The 27,933-nt window shown below is 39.8% G+C and overlaps 1 protein-coding gene across 2 annotated transcripts in view; it reads right to left on the reverse strand.

Annotated features, from left to right (window-relative positions):
• Window positions 1-24,288, reverse strand: part of simj (transcriptional repressor p66-beta simjang) — an 89,477-nt gene extending 65,189 nt beyond the window's left edge. Inside the window, exons 1-2 of one of the 2 annotated variants that reach the window (XM_076209081.1) lie at window positions 23,980-24,288; window positions 20,819-20,950 (exon numbers count right to left, since the gene is read on the reverse strand). The gene's annotated coding sequence lies outside the window, so the exon portion shown is untranslated. The remainder of the gene's footprint in view (window positions 1-20,818; window positions 20,951-23,979) is intronic. The other variant, XM_076209075.1, reaches the window with a different exon arrangement.
• Between the last annotated feature and the right edge of the window lie 3,645 nt (window positions 24,289-27,933).

The following is a 27,933-nucleotide window of genomic DNA, read 5'->3' on the forward strand; positions in this document are numbered from 1 at the left end:
TTTGAAAGTGTTGGGGCCATCTTAGTTGTTGCTCTTTGGATTCTTTTTATTTTTCTTATATTCTTTTTTGTACTAGGTGTCCACAGTGTCACTACATACTCCAATCTTGTGTGTTACATTTTCATTCAACTTGTTCAAGTCTACAGTCTACACAGCTATGTGGAAAGCTGTACTGTACTTCCTAACATCTTTCAAACATGTTTGCTTTTTCAATTTTTTAATACAACCTCTTGATGATCTTTCATCTCATACCAACAAATCCTGTCCATTTTTTCAATAACATTGTGATCTATATCATTGTCATGTCACCTTCATAATGTCCTCTTCCGTATAATGAAATGCCACTCATATTCTTCAGCAAAAATTCCAATATCCTTTTCCTCCCCTGCCTTTGCTATTAATTAACCACTTTATATCTATCTTTTTATACTTTGACCTAGTTCCAAGATTCTACATTTTTTGGATTTAAATTAATTTTCCACTCCTGGCCCTATTCATAAATCTTATACAGGTTTTCCCGTAGGAATTTGCAATCCTCTTTGTTTATCATTACAAATGTGATTGTAGTTTCAGAAGGATCAGTTTGTTGTGTGTATTTGAGATATCATACTGGAGGGTTTTAATTGAGAGGATTAGGAGTGGAACAGAGGGAGTAATTGGTGAGGAACAGTGTTAGATTAAGAAAGGTAGGAGTTGCATGCATCAGACTTTTGTGATAAGACATATGAGAAAGTTTTAGCAAAAGGTAAGGATGTTTTTTGGGCTCTTATTGTTTTGGAAAAGGGTTATCACAGGTTAGGCAGGAAGGCACTGTGGAAGGTACTATTTATATGTGGGGTTTGGGGAAAGCTGTTTAGGGCACTCATAGATTTTCTACAAGAGTAGTTGAGTATGCGTCAGAAATGGACATAGAGCAAGTGGTTTGAAGTAAAGGTGTGGCTGTGTCATGTCGCCATGGCTGTTTAATGTGTATATGGATGGGGTGGTGTGGGAGGTAAATGCATGGGTAATGGGCAGGGGACTGGAGATGGTTAAAAAAAAATAATAATAAATAAATAAAAATATATAAACAAGTAGAGTGGAAGGTGAACCAGTTGTTGTTTGCTGATGCCTGCACTTGTGGCTGGGTCAGAGGGATTAAAGCAGTTAGTGACAGTTTGGCAACGTATGCATTTGGAGAAAGTTGAAGGTATCTATCTATATACCAAGAGTTTTTCCCCCTTATAAGAGAGGTAGTAAAGTCAATGGCATGTACCCACTCACACCCATCACCCTTTCCTCCCTCTCATCCTTTGTAAGTGTCATGAAAAATAAGCATTTTGGAATGGATGCAAAGGAGATTATATGAAGGGGTGATTGTGCCATCAACACTATATAGGGTGGTGATCTGGAACTTAAGAGAGGCCGTGAGAAATTTAATTGTGTTTAAGATGAAATGTTTGAGAAGTATATTAGAGGTTACAAGGTTGAATAGGGTGTGAAATGAGGTGAGGAGGAAAGTGTGGGTGGAAAAGGAGATGGCAGATAGGGCTGATGAAAGAGTACTGGAATCGTTTGGACACATGGAAGGAACAAGTGATGAAAGATTAGTAAAAGAGGTGTGGAAGGCAAAAGTGGAAGGAGTGAACTTGAGGGGACAACCAAGGACAACATGGGGTGAAAGTGGGTATCAAGTAAAAGGGGAATGTCTGTTGAGGAAGGAAGAGAGAAGGCATGAGATGGGGTGAGTGGAGAAGGCCTGTGTATAGATGATACTGTGATGCAAGGATGGGAGGGGATGAGGATTGGGGGAGTAGGGAGTGGTTATGTGTGAATCAATATCCAGTGCTTCTCTATTTTCTGCATGAGGGGACAGAGAGGGGGGGGGTGTCACTGATTAATTGAGGCAGCCTTACTGCTTCTGACCCAGGGTAAAGGGCTGGAGATAGGGATGACCCTTAATCCATGATGGGCTAAGATGAGGGGGAAGAAAACGGGGAAAAAGCCCTTGGTATATAGATAGATCATGTTGATAAGTTTGCAAAGGTAGCTATTTCATTCATCATATTATTTATACATGATAGGAATATTGGAGGTGCCAGGACTGAGCCCTGTAGTACCCCATTAGTCACTCCTTTGCAGCCTAACCATCTATTTACATTTATTCTTTCTAGATGTTCTCACACATCTACCACTCAAAATGTCATCAATTTCAGTGTATCCCTTTTAAACTAACCTTATATTTGTCAATTACATCTTTCTCAGTTCTTTTCCTCTCTTTGTATTCTTGTACATTAATATCTGACTTTTTGTATATCTTTTTTTTTTCTCCTCCTGTGCCTTGTCTTTTTTTTGTCAATGCCCATTTTTTATTAAAATAATCTCTCTTTTTACTTCTCTTTCATACCCCTTTGGCACATACTTTTCCACTCCTATCTTGTAAATTTTAATGAAGATATTGGATTTCTTCTCAGCTTCTTTATTTTCATTGATCTACTTCTCCATAGTAATTTTTTATTTTGCCTTTGCAAATTATTTTCCTTGTTTATATATTTCTCTTATTTATATCTTCCCAATTTCTAGCTCATTTATAAATCTCCTTTGTTCTGGGTCTTCTCATTCTCTATTTTCCCTGAGCCACATTTCTGTTATTTTTTATCATTCGTCTTGTTTCTTTCATCAGTAAATGTTTTTTCACCTCAAAGTTGTAAATAAAAGGAAAAACCCATTTCCTGTCACTTCTGGTGGCATTCATGAACTCCCAGTCTGCCTTCAAATATTTTTACAAAACTAGTCTTCCTAAAATTGAATTAACTAAGCCTGTACAATTTATTCCTTCGCAATAGTATTTCAAAGAACCAATGATGTTCTTTGGTGAGTAGCAAGTGCATTGTGGGAATGTTGAACCCTCTTCTTCAAGTCATCTCCTTTACCAAATGGGCCATTTCTTGTGTGTGTTACACATACACAGGCAGACATATTATAAATATATTTTTCTATATTTTTGTTATAACAAACAACTGAAGTGCTCAATCATTTGCCCACTTGTCATTAATGGCAGATGTTGACACACATTTTAATAGTTTTACATAAACAGGCCTAGGCATTTCCTCAAAGATGATTCCCCACTTCCATCAACCATGTTAGTCTTCAACATCCACTGCTTAACTGATGCTATTCTTTTATAAAGTACATCCACAGAAAACATCAACCATATAGGAGTAAAATGGAAAAAACGGAACTGAGAAAAATTGGAATCAAAGCGACAAATAGAAGTTAATATAAAGCTCATCAGTTGATGAGAATTGAGGAAAATTCTTAATTCTTGAGATTTTGCCAATATATGGCTAAGTATAAGAATGCAGTCATTTGGAGGTTTCAAATTACAAAATCTTTCCTCCCACATATTGGGAGGCATGGAACGAAAAGAGGAAGAAGCTAAGAGGCAAAGCAGAAATCTACAATATGGGGGATGAGTAAATGAACTTTCACAAAGTGAAACATGGGCACAACAATGTACTCAGAGACAAAGATAACACATTGCCAACATTCTTGTTCCCCACCCCCACACTCCACCACCACCACCACCACTGGGTACTGAAGTACCAGTAGGGGAAAAAGTGAAAAAAAAGGTAATGAAGAGGGAAAAGAGAAAATGTGGGGACATTAATGAAAGGGAAGAAAGTGTGAAGGAGAAGAGGAAGAAGAAAAGAAATACCCCTACTCCCCTCACACAAGTTGGGGTGAAAAGCTAACAGACAATGATGAAAGGATGGACAGGATCACAGTGGTGGAAAAGAGGAGCACTGATGAAGGGATGGAGAAGGGCAAGGAAGGTATGCTTGAGGTAAAGATGAACTACAGGATATATATATTATATGTATATATATATATATTATATATATATATATATACATATATATATATACATATATACATATATATATACATATATATATATATATATAGAGAGAGAGAGAGAGAGAGAGAGAGAGAGAGAGAGAGGAAAAGGAGATGGTATGGGTGTATTTGTTGAAAAGGAAAAATGTGTGTGTGTGCGTGTGTGTGTGTGTGTGTGTGTGAGAGAGAGGGAGAGAGAGGGGGAGAGAGAAAGAGACATGGAGAAAGAGGGAGGGGGAGATGAAAAGAGGGAGGGGGGAGAGGAAAAGAGGGAGGGAGGGAGGGAGGGAGGGAGGGAGGGAGGGAGGGAGGGAGAAAGAGAGAGGGAGGGAGGAGATGAAGGAAGCACACACAAACATGTGCACCCATATGCACACAAGATATACACATAAATATGAGATAGTGGCATATTGATGAGGGGTCAGAAGTAAGGAACAATAGGGAAGGGAAGAAGAGAGTGATGAGAAAATGATGGGCTACAGATGTGGAATGAAAACTGGAGAGAATGAAGAGAAAAATACAAGGAAAAGAAAGACAGAAAGAACAAGAAAAAAATTAAGGTGAGAAAAGGAGGGGCAGAAAAATAAGGAAGTAAAGAATAAAAAGGGTAGCAGTTACAAGAGAGGTGAATAGAAAAATAGTGGAAAGTAAGTAAGGAATGAAAAGGGGTGGTATTTACAAAGGAGAACATTGTGAAAATATATTGTGGTCAAGACATGAAGAAGCAGACAATCTTGGAGGAAATGGGAACAGGTAAATGGAGAAAATTTATGCTACAATTCTCAAGTAAGAATTTTTTTATATAGTGTAATTGATACATATCACATGACAAATATTATGTGAATTCTCAATGTGGAATATATAGCAATTCTGTGGATATACTAGACTTCAACACACGAAACTTACAACACAAAATTGGAAGAAAATAAGATAAAAAAAAATAGAGAACCATATATTTTGACCACTATCTGTGGTCCTCTTCAGCACACAGTCCTTTGCTGAAGGACCACAGACAGTGGTCAAAATATATTGGTCCTGTGATAGCGACTTACAATTCTATCTTACCAATGTATATCACATCACAATTCTAACACAGCTATATACTGATAAAATGTCACTACAGATTTGTACAATCACAGGAAAGTATCTTATGGTATGATCATTCAAAAAGGACAACTAAAACAATTCACAATATCTAAAATATACCCATACTTCCAAGTCTGATATATTTTATGACAAGTAACAAGCTATCCAACTTATATTCCATACACCATACTAGATAAACGGATATTAGAACCAAAATATTTTCCTAGGGTTTTCTCTACATTTCACAGGTCTTCATTATTTGTCTTGACCAGTCTTGCTTAAATTCCTCTCTGTACAACCATATATGTTGAACACAGCTATCTAAAGGCAGCATCATGCATGTCCACTAATTTCCATGTCTTACTGATTAGCATATGCTTTGCAATGTAAACTTAATTTTCATTGGTTACCCCAACTTTACATTTATCCAACCTAAATAATCTTGATCTCATCAATGTCCAATACTATTGATATTACCTTTAGCTTCTATGAGTTATTCTATTATTTTGTCATTTTGACAGGCTATGATCTTAATAACACTGGGAAACTGGATTGTTGCCTCTGTTGTTGGCTTCTTGTAGGTGAGTATTTGCTAGATGTCATCTTATGTGAAAAGATTGAGGAAACACTTCTCACATTTATAGAAATACTGGAGTCTATCTGAATACCTAAGCATCCCTGCACATCCAGGTGGAGGGAAGGGTGTTGCTGGATTACGAAAATGGGTGGAGAAGATAATTCTCTCTTGACATATATCTTGAAGGGCCACCATTTGCAGGTATCCCTCACTAGTCCCTCTGAACTCAATACAATTTTTCTTATCTACAATAACTCTTATCAGTTTCTTCTGAAAGAATTGATAGTTCCATTCTTGTTTTTTCTTTATCTATTGTTCTAAAAATTTCCTTCATCCAAATGAACCTTCTACCTTTTGTTCCTCTATAATAGTCTGAACATTCTTTTAATTCACTGTGTGTGTGTGCGCATGCATGCATTTCCCTAATTGTAGTAGTGTACAGCAATGCATGTGGGGTCCTGTCTTTTACTCTCAAATTATCATACCTGACTACAAAACCACATATGGTTCAAACTTGGGTTATATTTTCTTATTCTCCAATTAAAATACTTAGATTTAAATTCAAGCATTGCTCCTGCTTGGGCATATTGCCTTCTAATCTATTCCAAGTATCTATGCATTTGTATCAAAAACCATTTCTTCATACCCTCAAGACATTTACTTTTGCAATTTGTTCTCATGACCTCTTAAAGCCCACCCATTCCTTATCAAGATATCTCTTTTATCAATGTAGTCTATCCCCTTTAGTGACCTGTGTGTATGTATGTCCACGTTTGCGTGTTTACCCCGTTGTTGTATACAGGCTACGAGTTACATTCATGTAATCCCATCTCTTTCACCAGTTCCAACATAACACCTAGTTTTGAATTTGTTAATGGGTTTACTGAAAGATACATCATGTACTAAACTATTCCTGGACATCATATAAGGTACTGACTATAAATATGAGGCAATCTTCAAGAACTTGAGTGACAACTCCATAGACCAGTCATGCAACATTCTTTTAGGACTAGAGACCAGACTTTGAAATAATAATATTCCTCACTTAATAACTTTTCCCACCTCACTGTCATACTACTGTCCTCAAGGACTAAACTGGTTACCATTAATGAAATACTAAGCAATTTCACCTCTATATGAAAAATAATTTCCAATATCCTTTAGACATGTGGTCAATTTGTTCCCATGAGCTTATAATGCTGTCCCATCCCACTCTGTCAGTTTTATCCTCTTTTAATGACCTGAACACTACTGCAAATACATTTCTCTCTTCTCTCTCTTATCATGACAGGTACAATGCTTTCAATTTCTCCTTGTATGTTCTACTTGCAAGGATTGGAACTAATCTATTTGATGTCTTCTGTATTTTCTTGGTCTAGTCTACATCTTTCACCATCTGCAGAAACCATACCACTGCTCCATATTCAATTCTATGGCATGCAAGGTATACCATATATCATTACCTCACCCATATAATGAAAGATAATTTTCATGTTAATGTGTGTATTTTGCTCCAGCCCACATCCCTGGCTTTCACAGCTATCTCACATTCTCTATTAAACCAGGTATTTCACAGATTTTTTTCACTAACCCATATTACATACAGTATATAATCATACCCAAGGTGTAAGGAATTTGGAAGTCTTATTTTTTTTTCTTACTTTCATTAGTACACTACCTTATCCAATCTTACACAGACAACACAAAATTTCTTCTTTGACATATGGGCCACACCAGATTCAGTTACCTGGAAGACTTGGGTGTTCCACAAGAGACCTGTGGAGCACATGCACTTCAATTATTCAACAGTATCTAAATCCAGTCCAGTCTTGAAGTTTTCTCTTACCTGCCACATCTTTACCCACTGGGTTAGTGTGTTGTCTGCTGCAATATTCAATGAAGTATTACTCCAGGATTAGTGCATTTACCTATTTTTAGTATACAGGAAAGGAGCAATGCTCACTGGGTCCTATCTCCTACTCTCCAATTTATTATACCTAGCCTCAAATTTATGTACAGTTCCAACTTAACCTACATCACTGATTTCCAATTATCATATTTAGAAAGGGGACAAGTGTGAGTGTAGTAGTTTCAGAGGGATAAGTTTGTTGAGTGTAGTTGGGAAGGCTTATGGGAGGGTTTTGATTGAGAGGATTAAGAGGAAGAGAGGGAGTAATTGGTGAGGAACAGTGTGGGTTTAGGAAAGGTAGGGGTTGCTTGGATCAGATTTTTGTGGTAAGACATATGTGAGAAAGCTTTAGCAAAGGGTAAGGATGTTTTATGAGCCTTTCAGGATTTGGAAAAGGTTTATGACAGGGTGGACAGGAAGGCACTGTGGGAGGTTTTGCAGATACATGGGATCAGAGGAAAACTGTTAAGGGCAGTCAAGAGTTTTTATGATAGAATCAGAAATGGAGAGCAAGTGGTTGGAGATAAAAGGTGGGACTACACCAGGGATGTGTCATGTCGCCATGGCTGTTCAATATGTTCATGGATGGAGTGGTGCAGGAGGTAAATGTGAGGGTAATGGGCTGTGGATTGGAATGAGAGGCAAGTCAGATGTTGTTTGCTAATGACACTGCCCTTGTGACAGGATCAGAAGTGGGATTAAGGGAATTAGTGACTGAGTTTGGGAAGGTATGCAAGAGGAGAAAGTTGTAGGCAAATGTCAATAAAAGTAAGGTGATGAGATGTATAAGGGGAGGGGATGGCAGCAATCTAGAAGCAAGTTTTAAAGGACAGAGGCTGGAGTAAGTGGATTGCTTTAGGTACTCAGGGTTGCATGTGGCAGGAAAGGGAGGAGTGGAGATAGGTAGTAAAACGAGAAAAGCAAGTAAGTACCTTGGGGGATTAAAATGTGTAATGAGAAATATATATCTGGGAATGGATGCTAAAAGGAGATTGCTAATAGCACTGTATTAGGCAGAGACAAGGATCATAAGAAAGGAAGAGAGGAAGAGTTTAAATGTGTTTGAGATGAAATGTCTGACAAATATGATAGGGGTTACAAGGTTGGATGGAGTGAGAAACAAGGTGAGGAGGAGAACACGGGTAGAAAAAGAGTTGGGAGATATGGTTGATGGAGTATTGGGATGATTTGGACACATGGAAAGAATGAGTGAAGAAATACTGGTAAAAGAAGTGTGGAAGGCAGAGATGTATGGAGTGAACATGAGGGGGTGACCAAGGATGTGATGGATGGATGGAGTGAAAGGGGCATTGAGCAAGAGGGGATGTCAGTTGAAGAAGGGAGAAGGCAGAAGTCTGTGTGTGACAATGTCTCTGTATGGATATTATGATGACTGGAAGGGAGTGGGTGTGGGATGGTGGGTTAAGGAAGGGTTATGTGTGAATGATATTTTAACACACCCCAATGGGATTTCTCCCTATCTTCAATGTTTCTGCATGAAGGGACAGAGAGGGGGGTCACCAATTAAAAGAAGTGGGCTTGCTGTGGATGCTCTGTTCCTTGCTGCATTGCTTCTGACCCAGGGTGATGGGAGAGATGCAAGGATGACCCATCATCCATGAGGAGGGGCAGTGGATGGGAATGGAATGGGTGGGAGTGGAATTATGCCTTTTGATTTTGGCTACCTCCCTGGTAAGGGCAAAAGACCTCTTGTATATGTATGCATATTAAGATTTGAATCCATGTATTGTTTCAGCTTGGGCTATATTAACTTGTAAGCTATTCCAAATATGTATTCATCTACATGGAAAACCTCATTTCTTCACATTAGACATGGAAGTGAAGAAATTCATTTGTGTATGTGTGTTTAACTAATTGTTATTTGTAGTATACAAGAAAAAAGCAATGCTCATTGGGTCCCATCTCCTACTCTCCAATTTATTATACCTAGCCTCAAATTCATGTACAGTTCCAACTTAAGCTTGTCCTTGATTTCCAATTACCGTATTTAGATTTGAATCCATGTATAATTTCAGCTTGTAAAATACCCAAGACATTCCATTTATGCATCTACATGAAGAACTCTATTATTTCACATCCTTTAAATAGTCTTCTATGTTCTCATGACCTCATAAAGCCCTCCTATACTTAATCAAGAAATCTCTTCCATCATTATAATCTATCCCTATTAGTGACCTGAATACTGTGACCATATCACCTCATTCCCTTCAATCTTTCAAAATGACAGGCCCCATGAGTCTTTCCTTGTATGATTAATCTGCCAGGCTGGTGACCAGTTTGGTCACTACCCTTGTATTCTTTAAATCGTGCTTTTATCATTCACTTTGTGTGGGGACCATACCACTAATGCATTGGATGGACCAGGGTTCTAATGAGGTTTTTCATCACTCCATCCATATAGTGAAAAGCTGCTTTAATATTTTGCAACAGTCCATACATCTCTTCCACAATCCTCCTGATATGTCTGTCAGGTGACAGGTTGTCTTTTGTCAACACTCCCAAATCTCTCTCCTCCTTTGCTTTTGTACTGGGTTCACTATCCAAGGAATAGTTTAAAGATGGTCTATACCACCTATTGCCAATTTCCAGTAATTTGTATTTTTGGGTATTGAAATTCATTCTTGGCTCCATGCAAAAATAAGTGTTAATGTGTGTGTGTCTACCTAACTGTAGTATACAGAGTTGGAGTTACGTTCAGGGTGTCCCATCTCTTAATGCCTATACAATCAATTTTCTTCAAATTACTTTATTCTGCTGGTCTGGATTATTTCTTCTAATTTGTTCCACATACTGATGTGGAAATCTATGTTTCCTAATTTCTTTCAAATGATACATCTTCTTTAATTTGTTATGATCTCTTGTTCATTCATCTCATGCTAACAGATCCAGATTTTTTTTTTCTATTCTTTTCTCTGTTCTACCACAACTATTGTATCATCTCTTCTTCTTCACTCATCCAATGTAGACAGCCCCACTTCTTCCAATTTCTTCTCACAATGTCTTATAAATGAGGCTGAGCATTATTCTGGTTGCTGCTTTTATATTATTTTCTTGTATCTTTCTTTTATGTGGCCACCATACCATTGCAGCATATTAGTCTGGTGCAACAAAAATTTAAATTATTTTTCAATCATATCCTTATGAACATTACAAAATGTTGCTCTTACGTTCATCATATTTATACCTTTACGTCTTTCAATATTCTGTTTATATGATTCCCTTATGACAGATCACCCCTAATTAAAATGCTGAAATTCCTTTTCATCTTTTGCTTTTCGTATTATTTCATCTATTTTATACATACATACATACATATACCAACAACTTTTTTCCCCTTACAAGAGAGGTAAATCTATTTTATAGCTCCCATTTTTTTTCAATGGTCCATTTCCAAGATTTTGCATATCTTTACACAAAATTTCATCTTTCACTCCTAACTCCATTCTAATATTATCTATGTCTTCCTGCAGTAATTTGCAGTCATACTTATTCCTATTATCAATGACATACAAAAACAATGATATCAGTATCAAGCCCTGTGGTACCCCACAAGTAGTCTCTCTCCAATCAATTCATCTTTCACTACTGCTCAAATATGTTTATCATTGAGGAAATCCTTAATCTATTTTAGTATGCTCCCTTTGTCCTCTGCTTTCAAACACAGGTTCTCCATGTTTCGCTTTACCATTCACAAATGTAGAGAACAACATATGTTCATCTTACTTGTCAAAATTCTTTGCTTCTCTTTTAATTTTTTAGTAACATTTCCAGTTCTTTTGCATTCTTCTTCAGTCTACTTTGGTGATCTATTATGCCCTTCTAATTACAGTGTTTATTCCTGGTCCTTGTATTCTCCTGGTTTTTTTTTCTGTTCTTCTCTATCCCCACCTCTTGTGTTTTGCCACCTAGCATTTTTTTTTTCACACCCACCCTTGGAATGTACATTTTCTGTCTTTGATGAGATATGCATATGCCACTTTCACAATCCCAGACAATAACAGAAGGCTCCATACTCCCTTTCTATTCATTCACTTTTATACTTTTCACCATTATCATCAATCTTCCCATTTTCTCTCTTCACCAGATGATGTATTTTCTTTCTCTTAGCTGAATTTCGTTAAGTTTGAGCTCAGAGAAAAAAGTAACATGACTGGTTTTCAATTATAAATAATAATTTATCTCTAATCTTGTAGATATTAACAATCTGTTAGTATTAGGAGAGGAACAGAGGGAGTAAAATTTTGGTGAGAAACAATGTGGTTTTAGGAAAGGTAGGGGTTGTGTAGATCAGATTTTTGTGTTAAGACAGATGTTTCTCGAGAAAGCTATAGGAAAAGGTAAGGATGTTTTTTGGGCTTTTAAGGATCTGGAAAAGGCTTATGACAGGGTAGACAGGAAGGCACTGTGGGAGGTACTGCAGATATATGGGATAGGAGGAAAGCTGTTAAGAGTTTTTACAAGAGTAGTAGAGCTTGTGTTAGGATTAGAAATGGAGAGAGTGAATGGTTTGAGGTAAAGGTGGGACTTTGTCAGGGATGTGTTATGTCACCCTGGCTGTTCAATCTATACATGGATGGGGTGGTGCGAGAGGTGAATGCAAGGGTAGTGGGTCAGGGGTTGGAGATGGTTAAAGAAAATGGAGAAAAGTGGGAAATAAGCCAGTTGTTGTTTGCTGACGACACTGTGCTTGTAGCAGGATCAGAGGAGGGATTGAGGAAGTTAGTGATAGAGTTTGAGGTGTGTGAAAGAAGGAAGCTGAAGATAAATGTGGGCAAAAGTAAGGTGATGAGATGTATATGGGGAGAGAGTGACAGCAGGCTGGAAGTGAGCATTAAGGGTGAGAGACTGGAGGAAGTGTGAATGTGGCAGGAAAGGGAGGAGTGGGGGTGGAGGTGGAATGTAGATTGAGAGAAGCGAGTAAATGCCTTGCTTGGTGGATTAAAAAGTGTAATGAGAAATAGACATCTGGGAATGGATGCTAAAAGGTTATATGAAGGAGTGATTGTGCTGACAGCACTGTATGGGGCAGAAACATGGAACATAAGAGAGGAAGAGAGAAGGAGTTTGAATGTGTTTGAGATGAAATGTCTGAGCTGAGAAGTATGATAGGGGTTACTAGGCTAGATAGAGTGAGAAATGAGGTGAGGAGGAGAACAGGGGTGGAAAGGGAGCTGGGAGATAGGGTTGATGAAAGAGTATTAGGATGGTTTGGACACATGGAAAGAATGAGTAAAGAAAGATTAGTAAAAGAGGTGTGGAAGGCAGAGGTGGAAGGAGTGAATATGAGGGGGTGTCCTAGGATGAGATGGATAGATGGGGTGAAAGGGGCATTACAAAAGAGAGGAATGTCTGTTGAGGAAGGACGGGAGAGGACAGAAGATAGGGGTGAATGAAGAAGGGTTGTGTATGAATGATGCTGTGATGTATGAGGGGGAGTGGGTGGGGGATACGGGGTGAGCAAGTATGTATGAGAAAAAATTTGACGCAGCCCGAAGGGATTTCTCCCCCAACTTCTTTTCTGCATGAGGGGACAGAGATGGGGGGGTCACCGAATTTATGAAGCGGCCTTGCTGTGGATGTGCTGTGTTTTGCGACACTGCTTCTGACCCAGGGCAGTGGACAGGATGCAGGGATGACCCATCATCCAGGAGGTGCCAAGATGAGAGGGAGGGAGGAGGGTGGAGGGGAGTGGAATATGTAGAGAATGGAATGGGTGGGAGTGGTTTCTCTGCCTTTTTCTTTTTGGCAACCCCTGTGTAAGAGGGAAAAAGCCTTTGGTATATGTACGTACGTTAGTAGATGTGACTTTCAATCTCTTCTTTCCCCTTCCTTCTCTGGATTTTTTACTCAATACCAATTCCTAAATTTCTGATACATCACTCTCAAGTAAAACTTTCTTCTCTTCTATCATCTTTGTATTAGTTTCTCTTTAGTTCATCAATTTTCTTTCTTCTATTGCACCCTTCCTAGTGCATTCTTTAAATTGTCCTTGCTAGTTTCAATGTCCTATTACTGGTACCTCTTATGTTTTGTGACCTAAATTAGTTTCATTGGTTATGGCTATCCTTACAAATACTGCACACCTGGGTAGATCAATCTTCTTTTGCTAATATCTCCCCTCTTCGTGCAAAGAAGAAGAAGAAAAAAAAAAAAAAAATCATGTCAATAGCACGTTACGCCCACATTTTTTCCGACAGGTTATCTGCAACCAGCATTCCTACATCTTTCTCTTCCTCCTTTTATTTCATCATTTTCCTTTTAATTCACTGATGGTCTCCTTGAACTTTTACCCATTTCCAATACTTTTTTTTCATCAAATTCTTTTTCAAAGATTGGCCCCATACTTACACACTGTAATTTTTTTTTATAACATTTTAGTCTTCTCCATTTTTGTCATTGTTTTAAATGTTCGAGTAACCATACATTCCATCATTTCATTTATAAATATCAGTACCATTACAAGCACCAGAACTAAACCTTATGGGATTCTGCTGGCCACTGGCCTCCATCCTGGCATCTAATCCTTTACTATTGTCCTCATGTACCACTCTTTCAGGAATCTTAGATCCATTCAAGAAGCTTACCTCAAGTCCTCCAGTATGTTCCATTTCCCATAAGATTCTACTCAGATACTCCAAATAAAATTCTTTCTCCAGATCTTAGTACACACTGCCCATACAGCTCTTCTCTCTCTTCCAGCATATCAACCATTCATAATGTTCCATCTCTAAAACAAATTGCTTCTATGTCTGCTATGACGCCAGTCAATGACACTGGTCTGTAGTACAACAATACCTTACTTTCTCTTTTATGAATTGGTGCTACATAACCTCTTTTCCAGTCTTGCAGTACTATCCCTTTCCTCAGATAACACTATAAATTATGATTTTTCTCAATCTCCACATTCTTAAAGTATCCACTTTAAGATTCAATTAAGCCTAGGAGCTTTTCCAGTATCTACCTTATTCAATAGTTTGTGTACATCCTTTACTTCCACTTTCCTCTAGTAGGAACTAATTGAAAACTTCTGTTCATTATTTCAGCACGAGTTGATGCTTCATAAACTTTTCTATCTACTGTCAATTCAAGAGATTCTGTATCTCGCTTGCTGGTGACAAACCTGTAGAATAGTTTAAGTTCTTTTCCAATTGCCAATACCATTCTCAAAGTTCTTTTCTTCTACAGTACCACCCTTCATGTATTCTTCCACAAAATTTCATGTTTCTTTTATTCCACCTTTTCCATACCACATCTTTCTTGGTCACTTCATTTTTTTTTTGTCAAACTTCCCTATTAACCAAGTTTTCTTCCAACTAACCTTGGCATACATGTGCGATTTAATAATGTTAGGTTCCTTAGTTTCTTGCAATTGCGTTAGTGTAGAAGATTCTCTTATTTGTGTCACTTCTTTTACATATCTATAATGAAGCCACTTTCATCCTGTTCGTTGGTTTTAATCTTCAGATTTCCTGCATCAGCTTTTCCTGTGCTTATCTTCACTTCATTAATTTTTGGGAGAAAAAAGTATATATATATATTATATATACTGTATATAAGCTTCCATTAATCTTTGCATCTTTCATGAAATCTTCTCCAGTAGCATGTTTCTGATCAAAATATTCATAAATTTGTCAGTTTGACTTGTTAATTATCATGATGAGACAAATCTTATTTCTAATGGATGTGTTCCATGTACTGACCTAACCGGATCACACACGTATATTTTCTTCATCTTAATGTATCCCAGTAATATTTTTTCATCTCACACTAGAATGCAATTTTATATATTGTTCACTCCCTTCATTGCTCTAAACACTACTATATCACTTCTCCCTTTCTTCTTTTGCTGGCACTTCCAATTTAGAAAAATCCTTCTTCCTACAAACACTACAAACATCACTCTCCAACCTTCTTCCTACAAACATCACCCTCCAAGTTTTTTTTTTTCTATCATATCCTCATTTAAGTAGTGGAATGTCATTCTTGCATTCATTAACAATTTTGTTTCTTCTTAGCATGGTTTTCCACTAAGTTTCCATTACCAACAATAGAAAAAAAAATTCACTCTTATAACTGCTTCTTTTCCCATTTAATGTACAAAGATGGCATTTTTTCTCATTTTTACCCATCTCCAATGTTTTCCGCTGAAATTAATTTTCTAGTTCCAGTTTAAATTACCGGTAAGTAATCTATCTGGATATTCCTACAATTTGTATGAATAATTTCAACATCCTTTTCTCTTAATATTCTTGGCACATTCAGCAAATTTATCATTATAATTTTCATGTTTTATCCATTATGTCATTAATATTGACCAAGACCACTTTTGGATCCAATAATATCTTTCAGTCCGACATCTTATCCTCCACTACTAATGTTCTCATGTACCATGTGGTCTTCAATTTGTTTCCATGACCCCATGATACTTTCTGCCCCAAACCTTCTTCTATGTCAGTTATACCAGTTCCATGACCTGAAAACTACTATCAAGTCACCTTTCATCTTTCAACAGAGGCAGGTTCAGTGTTCTCTTTCAAAGTTTTACTGCAAGGCAAATAACCAAGTATATAGCTGTTCTCTGTATCATCTAATCTTGTTTATATACGTTAATGTGATCATCTATCAATCTATCCACCAAAAGCTTTCACCCTACCTTATAAGGATGGGCACGTCAAAATCACGTACCTCCCACCCATCCTCTACCCTTTCCACCCTCTCATCTTAGCTCCTCATAGATGACGGGTCATCCTCGTATCCTGCCCACTGCCCTGGGTCAGAAGTAATGCAGCAAGACAGTACATCCATAGCAAGGATGATTCACTTAATTGGCAACCCCTCTCTCTCCATCCCATCATGCAGAAAGAGAAGACAGGGAAAAATCCCTTCGGGTTGTGTCAAAAAGTCATTCACACATAAGCACCCCCTACCCCCAATCCCATGCCCCTCCCTTGCATAACAGTATCACCTATTCAGTCACTCCACTCATCCTGATCTGCCTTCTGCCTTCCTTACTCAATAGACACTCCCCTCTTGCTCAATGCCCCCTTCACCCCATCCATCCATCTCATCCTCGGCCATTCCTTTAAGTTCACACCCTCCACCTCTGCCTTCCACACCTCTTTCATTAATCTTTCATTATCAATCCTTTCTATGTGTCCAAACCTTTCCCATAATCTTTCACCATCCCTATCTGCAATCTCCTTTTCCATTTCTGATCATTCGATTGCGATCCTATCAGCGTATATTCTAATCTAGGGTAGATCAGGCATTCTAGTTTCCTTTATTATGCCCATGCAGCATATAGCACCACCCCAAGACAACACAATATTTCTTCTTTGAGTGACATACAAGCCCAATCAGTTGCTGTGGCCAGTTACTTGGAAGTTGTGGGTTTCCTGCAAGAAAAACCTGGGACAAAGGATTAAATTGTAGTTAGGAGCCATTTCATATTCATGAAATTTATTTTTTTCATCCAATATTTTGCTATTTTCTGCTCTTGATTTTGTGAATGATTAATTTCCTACCTATTCTCTTTTTTAAGCTCCATTATTTTGAATTTTCTGGATATAAACTCCATTTCGAGTCACTGGAGAAAAATCTGAAAGCACATTTGTTAACCATATGAAAGCACTACTATTTGAATGAAAGAAAAGAAGAATCTATATTTTGACTGCCACCTGCAATCCTTGTCAGTAGAGTACTCTATTGACACGGACTGTTGTTGGAAGTCAAAATATTTATATTTTTTTCTTTCACTCCTGCAGTGGTGTTTTCACTTGCTATATCAAAAACATTATAAGTGCCAGAAATGACCCTTGTGGGACTCTACTTGTTACCCTTCATCCTATCTTTCACTAATATTATTAATCTTTGATGAAATTATTTATCCATTAAAAGATTATCTTATACTCCCAATAGACTCCACTTTTCATAAGTTAACTGTGAACTACCAAGCCAAATGCCTTCTGTACATCCAATTACACACAGTCCACCCAACCCTATCCTTTTTGCAGCACATCACCTGCTTGAGTAAAAGCTTAACAGGCTCAATATACATGGTTTTCCAGTTCCAAAACTGAGTTAAGCCAAATATAAAGTCCACCTATTCCCCTCTTTTTGTGGTATGATCTTCCAGTTCTAAAAGGAGCTGGTTCTATCTCTTCACTTCTTATCACTGTTTCATAATTTTGCTACCATGCTAGTCAGGGACACTAGTCTGTAGTTCAGTTGTTTCTCTTTACAGTACTTCCTTATTACAAATCAATACTACATCAGCTCTTTTCTGGTCTTGAGGTACTATTCTTTTCTTTAATGAGCACAAAAATATATTATGAATCTTATCATCCAACCGATTCTGCATTCGCAGTACCTAGGTTGAGATACAATCAACTATTTTTGTTCACATGCAATATTTCCAATAGTTTGTATATTTTTTTTACCATAGTGAAAATTAAAATGTGTATGCATGTATGTGTGTCTTTGTGTGCACCCGTCCACACATGCGCTGGTGTGTTGGTTTTAATACAGGCTATCTAGTTTCTTTGATTAACCCATGATCCTGTTTGTTCCTTTCCATCTGACCCCTCATTTTTCTAATCCAATTATGGTTGCAACTAAACTGCCTAATCCTTTCTTTGAAACTTTTTTATATCATCTAACTTATCTTACATACAATAGATAGAGAGAGAGAGAGAGAGAGAGAGAGAGAGAGAGAGAGAGAGAGAGAGAGAGAGTGTGAGTGAGTGAGTGAGTGAGTGAGTGAGTGAGTGAGTGTGTAGTAGTAGTAGTAGTATTAGTAGTAGAAATTATTTTGCTGCTGATAATTCACCAGCATTTTTAGCCTGGAGGGCAATATCATGACGAGATGGAGGGGAAGAGATTTAAGCTACCAATATTGGCAGAGTTGAATACCCTTTGCATAAGAGCAACTATATACTCTTAATATACATGTACATGCATGTGTGTAGCCCATGAGCATTGCTCCAACCCTAAACACAACTCAGTAAACACACACACATGGATTACCACATGGGGAATGTAGTAGGTAATTGCTCGTTCCTCTTGAATTTTCCACACACTAACCTGTCACTACAAACGTTAAACTCAACATACTACAACTTTGATATTTGCCCCAAAACCTAGTCTTGTAGCTGTAGTTGTGAACATTCATTATACACAACTACCGGGTACTGTAACTCCTAAATATGTCCATATTGTTTGTGCCATTACCACTACTATGTGTAAATTGTATAACAGCTTACTGAAAATAAAGTTCTATTATCCTGATATGATTTTTCTTGTACTGACCATACTTTTCTTACACACAGTCTGATAAGAGACTGTTGATCCGAACTGAAGGAAAAAAAAAACATTGTAGTCGAAAAAAAAAAGGCAAACACACATTGATGTGAAACGAGAAAAAATGGCCATTAGTATAGTAATGGCAACTATAAAATGGAACTATGACTGGTAAGGATCACATATGAGAGATAGAAAAGGAGTAGGAAAGACAGAATGATGTATAAGAGTCCAATTATGTCCAGTATTTAGGTACCACAATTATATGCTGATATTTAGAATTTCCCAACTGTATGTATATTCTATAAATTTAAGTTATTCTAATCAGAGTTTGATGGGCCACAAATGCAAACCCCTATAACACCCATGGCAAAAATGCAATACATGTTATTAACCAAAAATCAAGAAAACACCAAGTAATCATGAACTTATATGGCACAATTATTTTTTTAATACACTCTGGATACTATTCATGAAGTTGTAATGCAATAATATGGCCAATTTCCAAATACATATTGTCAAGATAACAGCATCAAATGTATACACACCAAACTAAGACATGTCCACATATCTATGAATACTGACATAACATGACATTTCTGATCTCCCTTTACCATCTTTCCAGAGACAGTCAACATCACTTTATAGTAGACACATTTGTACCTATGACAAAGAAAACTGGAACAGATAAACAAAAGGGGGTGGGTGAGTATGGGTATATTTGAGTATCTGAAAGCTTTCCAATACAACATAAATATGCATGAGTTAATAAATGGAGGGAAGATGTCGTTCCCAGAAGGGGGGGGGGGCAACAATGACTGCAGGCTTGAGAAAAAAGAAATCTGAGACAATAATTTCCCTCCTGCTGAAATTCAAAACCCATCAACACTCACCACCTTCAGGAGGTAACACTGTATCCAGATCGGGCCCAATATATCGAGTTTTGATTATATTCTACCCATCTTCTCACATGTGAGCTGGCAACTGGGAGAAGTTCACCCCTATTGCTTAAGTTACACCCTAAATTAATACATTTCTTCCCAGAGATATATTTGAGGGCCCAAGGACTGATTTACCACTTACGTGGGGGCAACCTACTTCCAGTTAGCAAAATTCAAGGAAACTAACAATCCCAGAAAAAATACAGAAAACCATAACTGTGAAAATCTAATGACAGACACTAATAATTTGTTTTAATTATCAATATGATGTACAAAGACCACCAGGTGTATACCTTAATGTGATGACACATACAAGTGATTTCAGCCCTTAAATGAACTACATCACCTCCATTCATACGTTCCACAAGTACAGTACAAGTTACTATATACTCGCATCAGCTAAAAGGCCTTTTTCCTCTCATAAAGGGGAATGATCAAGTCCAAGTAAACATCCACATTCAAAAATAACCCAACAAGTGACATCCAAGTATTTCACAATATTTGAACACTGGTTAGTCATTCTTCTGGAACTTCCTCCTCTTCAGAAGTGTAGTTAAACAATACATAATTATTCAGTCTTACACACACACACGTACAATACAGAACTTTACTATGTACACGGGGGTAATGCACCAACCCGAAACATCCAAGTATTTGATGATGCTTGGACACCAATCACTTAACAGCATTTATGGAACTCACTCCTCTTGAAAAGTGTACTGTTGGAGTACTGTAGTCACTGCAAAACTGTTCATATATAGATGATAAAAAAGGTAAGAAATGTACATATCCATTCAAATGAGGGGTCATGCTGTATAATGAAATGCATACATACATACACAATATATTATAGTACTACTACCCTAAAACTTAACACCAAAACACCAATGCAATAAACATATATGACAATATTACTATGTTTACTGCTCTTTTCTCTCTTCCACATTCACAAGACACACGTTACCACATTTGGGATAGTTTTGTTAAGTTGTGCTTCATTCAAGGAATCTAAGCATCATGCTGGTATGTGGCATCTTAACCAAGGGGGTAGGCTACAAACATTTGTTGCAATGCAAATCAAAGATAACGACTTAGATACTAACTCACCATCGATTCCCTGAAGATGCACTGCTATACAGCTGTGAGGTATGGACCCCTAGAGTCCAATATTCACTTGTTTTAATGTCCAATAAACACGCGGCCACATTTTGACAAGTCTTATTACTTCACTATAATCATCTGCAAATTGATAAGCACTTTCAGTGAAAGTTTAATAAGTCTATGGCTGTCTTCCACAAAGTGGGTCTAACCACCTGAGTTGTGTCACTTTTCCTGAATCAAACCAGACCCGGCGGCATCAGCATAACACAACACAAGCACAACACAGCACAGCACAAATCGGGATTTCCTCTTTCTTCACCCCGTATCGCTCCCCCCAACATTCACAACGCGGCCTACGGTTCGTCACTACAACGGACCCATCGAGCAGAAAGACCTGCAACACATCCTCTAATGACCACCACCTAGTACACCAGGACGTCTCGCTAAATCGATCAGTTATGAATCTCCTGAGCTTGCACGGACCTCCTGGGTGGCCAAGAACAGTCCGATTACTGTAGGGCAGTGGTACACAAGCTCCTTCGGCTACCTTACCATCACGTAAACACCCAAATTCGAATGAATCGTGTTTTTCCAAGTTACTGGAAGTAAAAATTTCGACACGTTCCCAAATTTAAAAATTTGGAAGGCAGCGCGGTTTAAAGTTTATCGCCGCGTCGTTTTGGAAAGTATCCGCCGTGGTGAGAAAAAGGTACACCGGTTAGTGCACAGATGATCAAGCAAGGCAGCCTACATGCACTGGTGCAAACAAACCTTCTCGGTAACAAGCAACAATAACTAACACCACACTCCCCCCTTTCAAACAACTCTCTTCATTTCCTGTATGAGGTTGAATCACGGTACAGCCCTCATGTCTGAGCTGCACGCACAATAGCTGGTTGCGTGGGTCGGGCGGTACAGTACGACTACCCCCTCCATGTCACCACTACACCCGATCGCCGTCATAATCGGCCGTGCTTCGCTTCGTCTTCGTTCGGTCAAGCACCAAAACTTTAAAATATCCCACGCCCCAGAACAGCTCACAGCAGTGCATCACCTTTTATTCGCACTTTTTTTATATTCAACTGGGCACTGGGTACCATATAGGGAAGGGGGTAAATGTTTCGCGATTGCCGAGGGCAGTGCAACGATAAGTTCACGCAAACAAGACTACAGTTATTCCCCACTCCGGAGCTAGGTTGGAAACAGCTCTAGCTTTCTCCACACACACACACACTGTTGGGCCCTCTCGTTTATGTACCCCCTCTCCCTTCCCACCGCTCCCGCTGTGCCGCCGCTGCCTCCTCCTTCTTCCTCCTTCACCCTCCCCTGTAACTGCAACTAGCCTAACGCCGTAACAATGAGGAGGAGGTGGCCGTGGTGGAGAATCCGAAGGAAGAGCTGACTTACTTTCCTCGTACTAACTCGGATACCTTCAGTTTTTCGTCACTTTAAATTCTACCAGTACTACTACCCCCCTTAACCCCCGTCGCCATTACAATCTCATTTCCCTGAGAATCTTCCTCCCCTTCCATTCATTTAATTAAAGTAACATACAAAGTCTCAAAATATTCGATTATCATATTTCACGCACAATTTGTTATGGATAATAAACAAAACAGCGATACCTCATTACTTCATGGCATAGCTGTAATGACGAATGTACATATAAAAAAAAAAGATCTAAAAATAAAATTTTACTCTCCCATACGACACATCAACATGTAGGCGCGCGAGCGAGTGCGCGCTTGTGTGAAAAATGGCAGTGTGACGGGGGGAGCGAGAGATAGAGGGGGGGAGAGGTTGGTGAAGGTACGTAGAAAATGCCAAAAGTATGTTCCTAAAATTAAATCAAACAGTGCTGATGAATGCGCGACAGCTGAACAGACCATATCGGGATTGTAAGTTTTATACAAATATCGTGGTAAACACATCGGTGGCGAAAAGCGAAAGGTGTTTTAAGGAGTTCGAGCAATGGAGTATCTAAGTTTTGAGGGGTACGCGTTGCCGCTAGCCGCTGTTGGTGGCTTGACACTCGCCGATCCTGAGGTTGAGTGACCAGAGAGCATCTCCTCCTCCGCCTCTACCGCAACCGCTGCCTCCTCCTCTACCCGCTCTTCTCCCCCTCCTCCTCCCCACCTTACCCCCGCTCCCACCCCCCCACTCACACAAACCACGACACCATCTCATTTCTCTAAATTACCATATGCAGTTTTCAAGCAAACATATAAACATTTATAAACATCTTATTTCTAATATACAAGTCGCAAAATACATAACTAAAACATATATACCTGCGGACCCAGGTCGAAAAATATTAAAATTCAACGAAAAAAGCCAAATTGACAAGAATGACGAAACCCCCCCAACCCCCGCCACCACCCCCTCCCTCTCACCCCCTGCAAGAGCGTCACCCCAAATCACTTTTCACTGCAAATACACACATCCTTCACTTCCCCACTTCTCTTCAATACTTTTTATAATTTCTTAAGTCTGCATCGTCTAGTTACATCCAATCTCGCCTAGACACGATGTTCGTGTACATGTAAAAAGTATGTTTTCTTGGGAGAGTTTACTCCCTCGCGGCGAGTACACACAACACACTCATTAACAGTATCATGACAGACTTCGTAATGGCGGAAAGGCCAGCCAACTACCAATCTGTGCTGGTAAACAGCCAAAAATAAATTGCAAACTATCCAATTAAAAGTTTATAATTTTTCAATTTAAATCTCATTAATATTTATGTTATTGATTTTTCCCACAACGAAAGAAAATGCAAACTTCCGGTTACTCCAAAAAATAGCTGGAACCGTCCATCAGCTGGTCTCCCATAAGGCCTTGCGTTCTTTGTGACGGACCGGCGAACTCTTTCCTTGACGCGACCACTTCACTTCTTGGGCAATATCTCGCTGTCGCTTTTCTCTACTGCTGAACTCTCTTCACCAACAGAATTGTCATTTCACCAGCTTTTCTATGACACCCTACACGCTAGGGTTTGCATAACTTGATGACATAGTCACGGGTCAATCACAGAAGAACCGAATTTGTACGAACAGCCATATCGATTCTATTTCACAACAAACACTTGGAATAAGTGGCACTTGGTGCAACAAGATATCACGAATACAAGTCAACACTTTAACTTATCCTTTATAACAACTCTTTACCATGTAGTCCGATATTTAAAATGCGATGTGGTGTACTTTGAAAGGCGAACACTGTTGTCAGGTCTTGTCCATGTGGCAAAAATTAGGAGATAATCCGGAGCGCGCCCGGCAGCAACATGGCGGCTGCTCGCCTTGTCTCTGAGTTAATAGCTACGGGGCGGCCGTGTTTACTGCACGGGCCCCGCCGCCAAGGTGGTGGTGTGGTGGTGGTGCGGCACTTCGCATCGCACCACGCCTCATCACATTGTCATTATTATTATTATCATCATCCTAATAGTCTTCCCTCACCCTTTGCCTACAGCTCACAGTTATCTCCGCAATGCACTTAGGGTCTTCCTGATCATGTCTCTACTCCACAACTCTATTCAATTGCACGCATCGTCACTCATCACAAGTACTAACACCACTACATGTTATCATAAACTTTAGTACATTTTATCATTCCCCACCCTTGTCAACTCGTACGCACACACAAACATACACGCACATATGCACACACATACACATACGCACACAGGCACACACGATTGTGCACTAGCCTGTTATCAATGTAATATCCACACGATGGGCACTATTGTCCTGTGTTCTGTAACTGCTTAAAATCCTGTAATCCTGGAACGTCGATTCCCTTCCCTCCTCCCCTGCTGACGTCCTCAGCCCTTCTCACCCTTGACACCCCCCGTTGTACACCCTGAATCGTAAATGAGAGGCAAGTGACGACAATAAAACTGCACCGAGATCCCTTCCTTAGCTCTCCCTTTTCCTCTCCTCTTCTCCCCTCTCCTCTCCTCCCCACCCCTCCCCTCCACCCTGGTCCGTCCGCTCGCCCCTGTTTCACCTTGCAGGCTCATGTCTACCTTTCCTCAACTCCAGCCATTTCGGAGTCACGGTAAACTCGTGACTAAATAGGGTATGTGGCTGATTTTTAAAACCAACATTCCCTACATTTCCCTATTCCACTCTTCCCCTTCTGGCAGAAACTTTTCTTGTTTCATTATCCATGTTTCCTCTTCAACTTCACAGTGTCAGGTGAAACTCCTATATATGTTCTAATTCTTGGGTACCTTCTCTCACCCCCCCCCTTTTTTTTTTTACTCTCTACATGCATCCCCAATTTTTATCAACATGCGTAATGCGCGATATACACCCCGAGTTTCGCCTCCCCTACAACCTACGTTTCCCCCGTAGGCTATCACCCTTGATCCATCACCCCAAGTTTTGCGATCGCCAACATCAGTACGCTGTGCTCGCACAAGGAAGGAGGGTGTATCTTCACTCCAACCTCTCCTCGCTGCCGTCGATGCAGTTTTACGCCTTCCCCGTTCCACCAACCACGTTTCTGTTCACCGCTTTCATTTCATCACATTTTTCTGTTGCTTCGCTTCGCCAATCCCCCCATCCCCCGGCCCACTGGGCTGGATTGCGAAAAAAAAGGGAGGAATCAGCAGCAGGGTTTGCTTTAGCAGATCTAACCTGTAGGTCTCACCGCCGGTCAGCCTTCTACAGTATTCTCGTGTCTAGGGTCAATGCACAGTCATCTGTTTCCTTCCCAAGTAAGCCCCCCCTCCCCCACGTTACCCCCCTTCCGCGCCTCCCCAACTTCTACTCCGAGTTTCATTCTCTCCCCCCTCCTGTTTCATACGAAGCCGCCGCACCCATGTCCGTCCGTTCGTGAGTCGGCCCCCCTCCCCCTTCCCTCCCCTTCCCCCCCACACCCGTCTCCCACCATCGCCTCGCGTCACCCGATTGCTCGACACAGCCCAGTTTCTCCTCTTCCCCCCACCCCCTCTTCGCCATCTCTTCTACATCTCCTCCGCCTACTCCTCCCGCCATCTCTCCTCTCCTCCCTCCATCTTTCCCTCCCCACCCCCCTTTCACTCTTGGCCTCTCACCCCTTTTGCTCCTCTTCTCCTCGCCTGCCTATCTACAGCTTCTCCATTATTTCCGTAGCCCCCGCTGAACCCATGTTCCCTTTCTTTCTCATCATCTCAACCACCCATTCCTTCTCTACACTTCTCGTGTAGTCTCGCTCTCCTCCAGTAGCCTCAGTTTTCACTGATATGTCTCGTAGTCTCAGGATGGTCTGATTTTAGTTCTATATTTTTTTCTTCTTGGTATAAGGTCTCAACCCTGAATCGTCTTGTAACTGCAATGGTCTCTCGATAGGTTCACTTTCGTTTTATAGTGACCTTTAACAGGATGGGGGTCTAACGGCATCCCACTCTTAACGATAGTTTCTTGCTCCTTTCTCAGACTGATAGGCTGCACTCCTATCTATGTAACTGTTGCTCCCTCCTCTCTTCCCCTCCTCTCTTCATATTTGCCAAGTCAATCGCTCCTGCTTGCTGTCTGTTCCTGTCTTAAGTTCAAAATGTGTTTTTTGTTTGTTCAACCGTCTTACGTCCAACTTCCAGTTTCCTCGATTCTTTAGGCGCATGCCACTTCTGAACTGGCCATTTTAATCGAGAGGATGTAACGGAGATGGTTAAGGCAACTAGAATAGAATGAGTTACACGTTATGGACGGGTTTCATCCCTATCTTCCCCTCCTCACACCCGTTATAACACGCAGAATCGCAAACTATGTGACGAACCTCAATGGGGGAAAAAAACGCCGTATACAGTACACGATAAGTGCGTAGCGTAGCTCTTGGTGCGGGTTTGACTACAAAAACACACTTGAGTCACACTTGTATAGCTTGATTCTCTACTCATCCAGCCACGCAGGCAGGACGGCTCCGCTACACGCGCCAACGTACATACATACATACACACACGCGCGCGCGCGCACACATGTGCGCACTTACATATATACATGCACGCGTACACACAAAAATGCACATGTGCGAACTTACACACAATGTGCATGTACACACGCACGCGCGCACGCACACACAATGTATGTATGTACATTCAAATGCCCATATATGCACATGCACGCATACGCACACACACATGCGCTCGCACGCACACACACACACACACACACACACACACACACACACACACACACACACACACTTCACAGATGATGAAAAATATAAAGAACCTAATACACACTGTGGTGTCCACAGAAAACGACGGATGCAAATAACATCAAGGAGATGCAGACAACAGCAAGTAAACTGACCCCCAAAGCCGAGCAGATAATCCATGCGAGGAGAGATTCGACGTTTTGGGTTTGCCATCATTAAAAGAAAGAAGAGAAAGAGGTGACATGATCGTTTGGTTTGATACAGGAGGGCGTCATGAGATCATTGGAAATAAATGAAAAGGATTACATGTGTGAAGGGTTAACAAACTTTTCTATGTTTAGAATCCTGAAATAAGGCACAGTCCGGTCTAAACCCATACATTAATCCAAACCCAAATTTTATATACAGTATATATAGTGATAGAGACGGGATCCCATGGCAATAGTTCATTTCTTGTATATTGCAACTAGGTAAACAAACACACACACACACACACACTTTGAAAAATGTATCATTGATAGATATAAGCATGAATAAAAAACGTGCTTTAGGTCTGTCAATGGTAAATTGAGGCACAGGTAAGGAATCTCAAACCCAATAATGGAAGCTGAAGTTTTCGAGGAAACATTAGCTTACGTCAAAATAAAGAATGAAATTTTCTAATATATTTTCCCTAAGGAGAGTGTTTTTGTTAGGGTTAGGGCGTCGTTATTTGCGGCGAAGGTCGAGGGGATGACGGTTCGAATCCTGCCACCGGTGAAGTTGAACCAAGGTCATGGTTCCTTAGATTCCACGCTACTGCGTCCTCTGTAAGGGGCACCGTCCTAGCCTTCCGATGGGATGAGTTTGTGACGTTAAACCAAATCATTAAACCATATCAGGAAATGTATGCAATGAGAGTGAGTTACAGGATATAAATGTTTGAAGTGATGGAGGTGTTAAAACTTATTTAATCTCATTACTGGTTACGAGTGCAGGGA

The sequence above is a fragment of the Oratosquilla oratoria genome, chromosome 2 (assembly GCF_046742065.1).
Source record: "Oratosquilla oratoria isolate Oo_2021 chromosome 2, ASM4674206v1, whole genome shotgun sequence".
In the NCBI taxonomy this organism is placed as follows: domain Eukaryota; kingdom Metazoa; phylum Arthropoda; class Malacostraca; order Stomatopoda; family Squillidae; genus Oratosquilla; species Oratosquilla oratoria.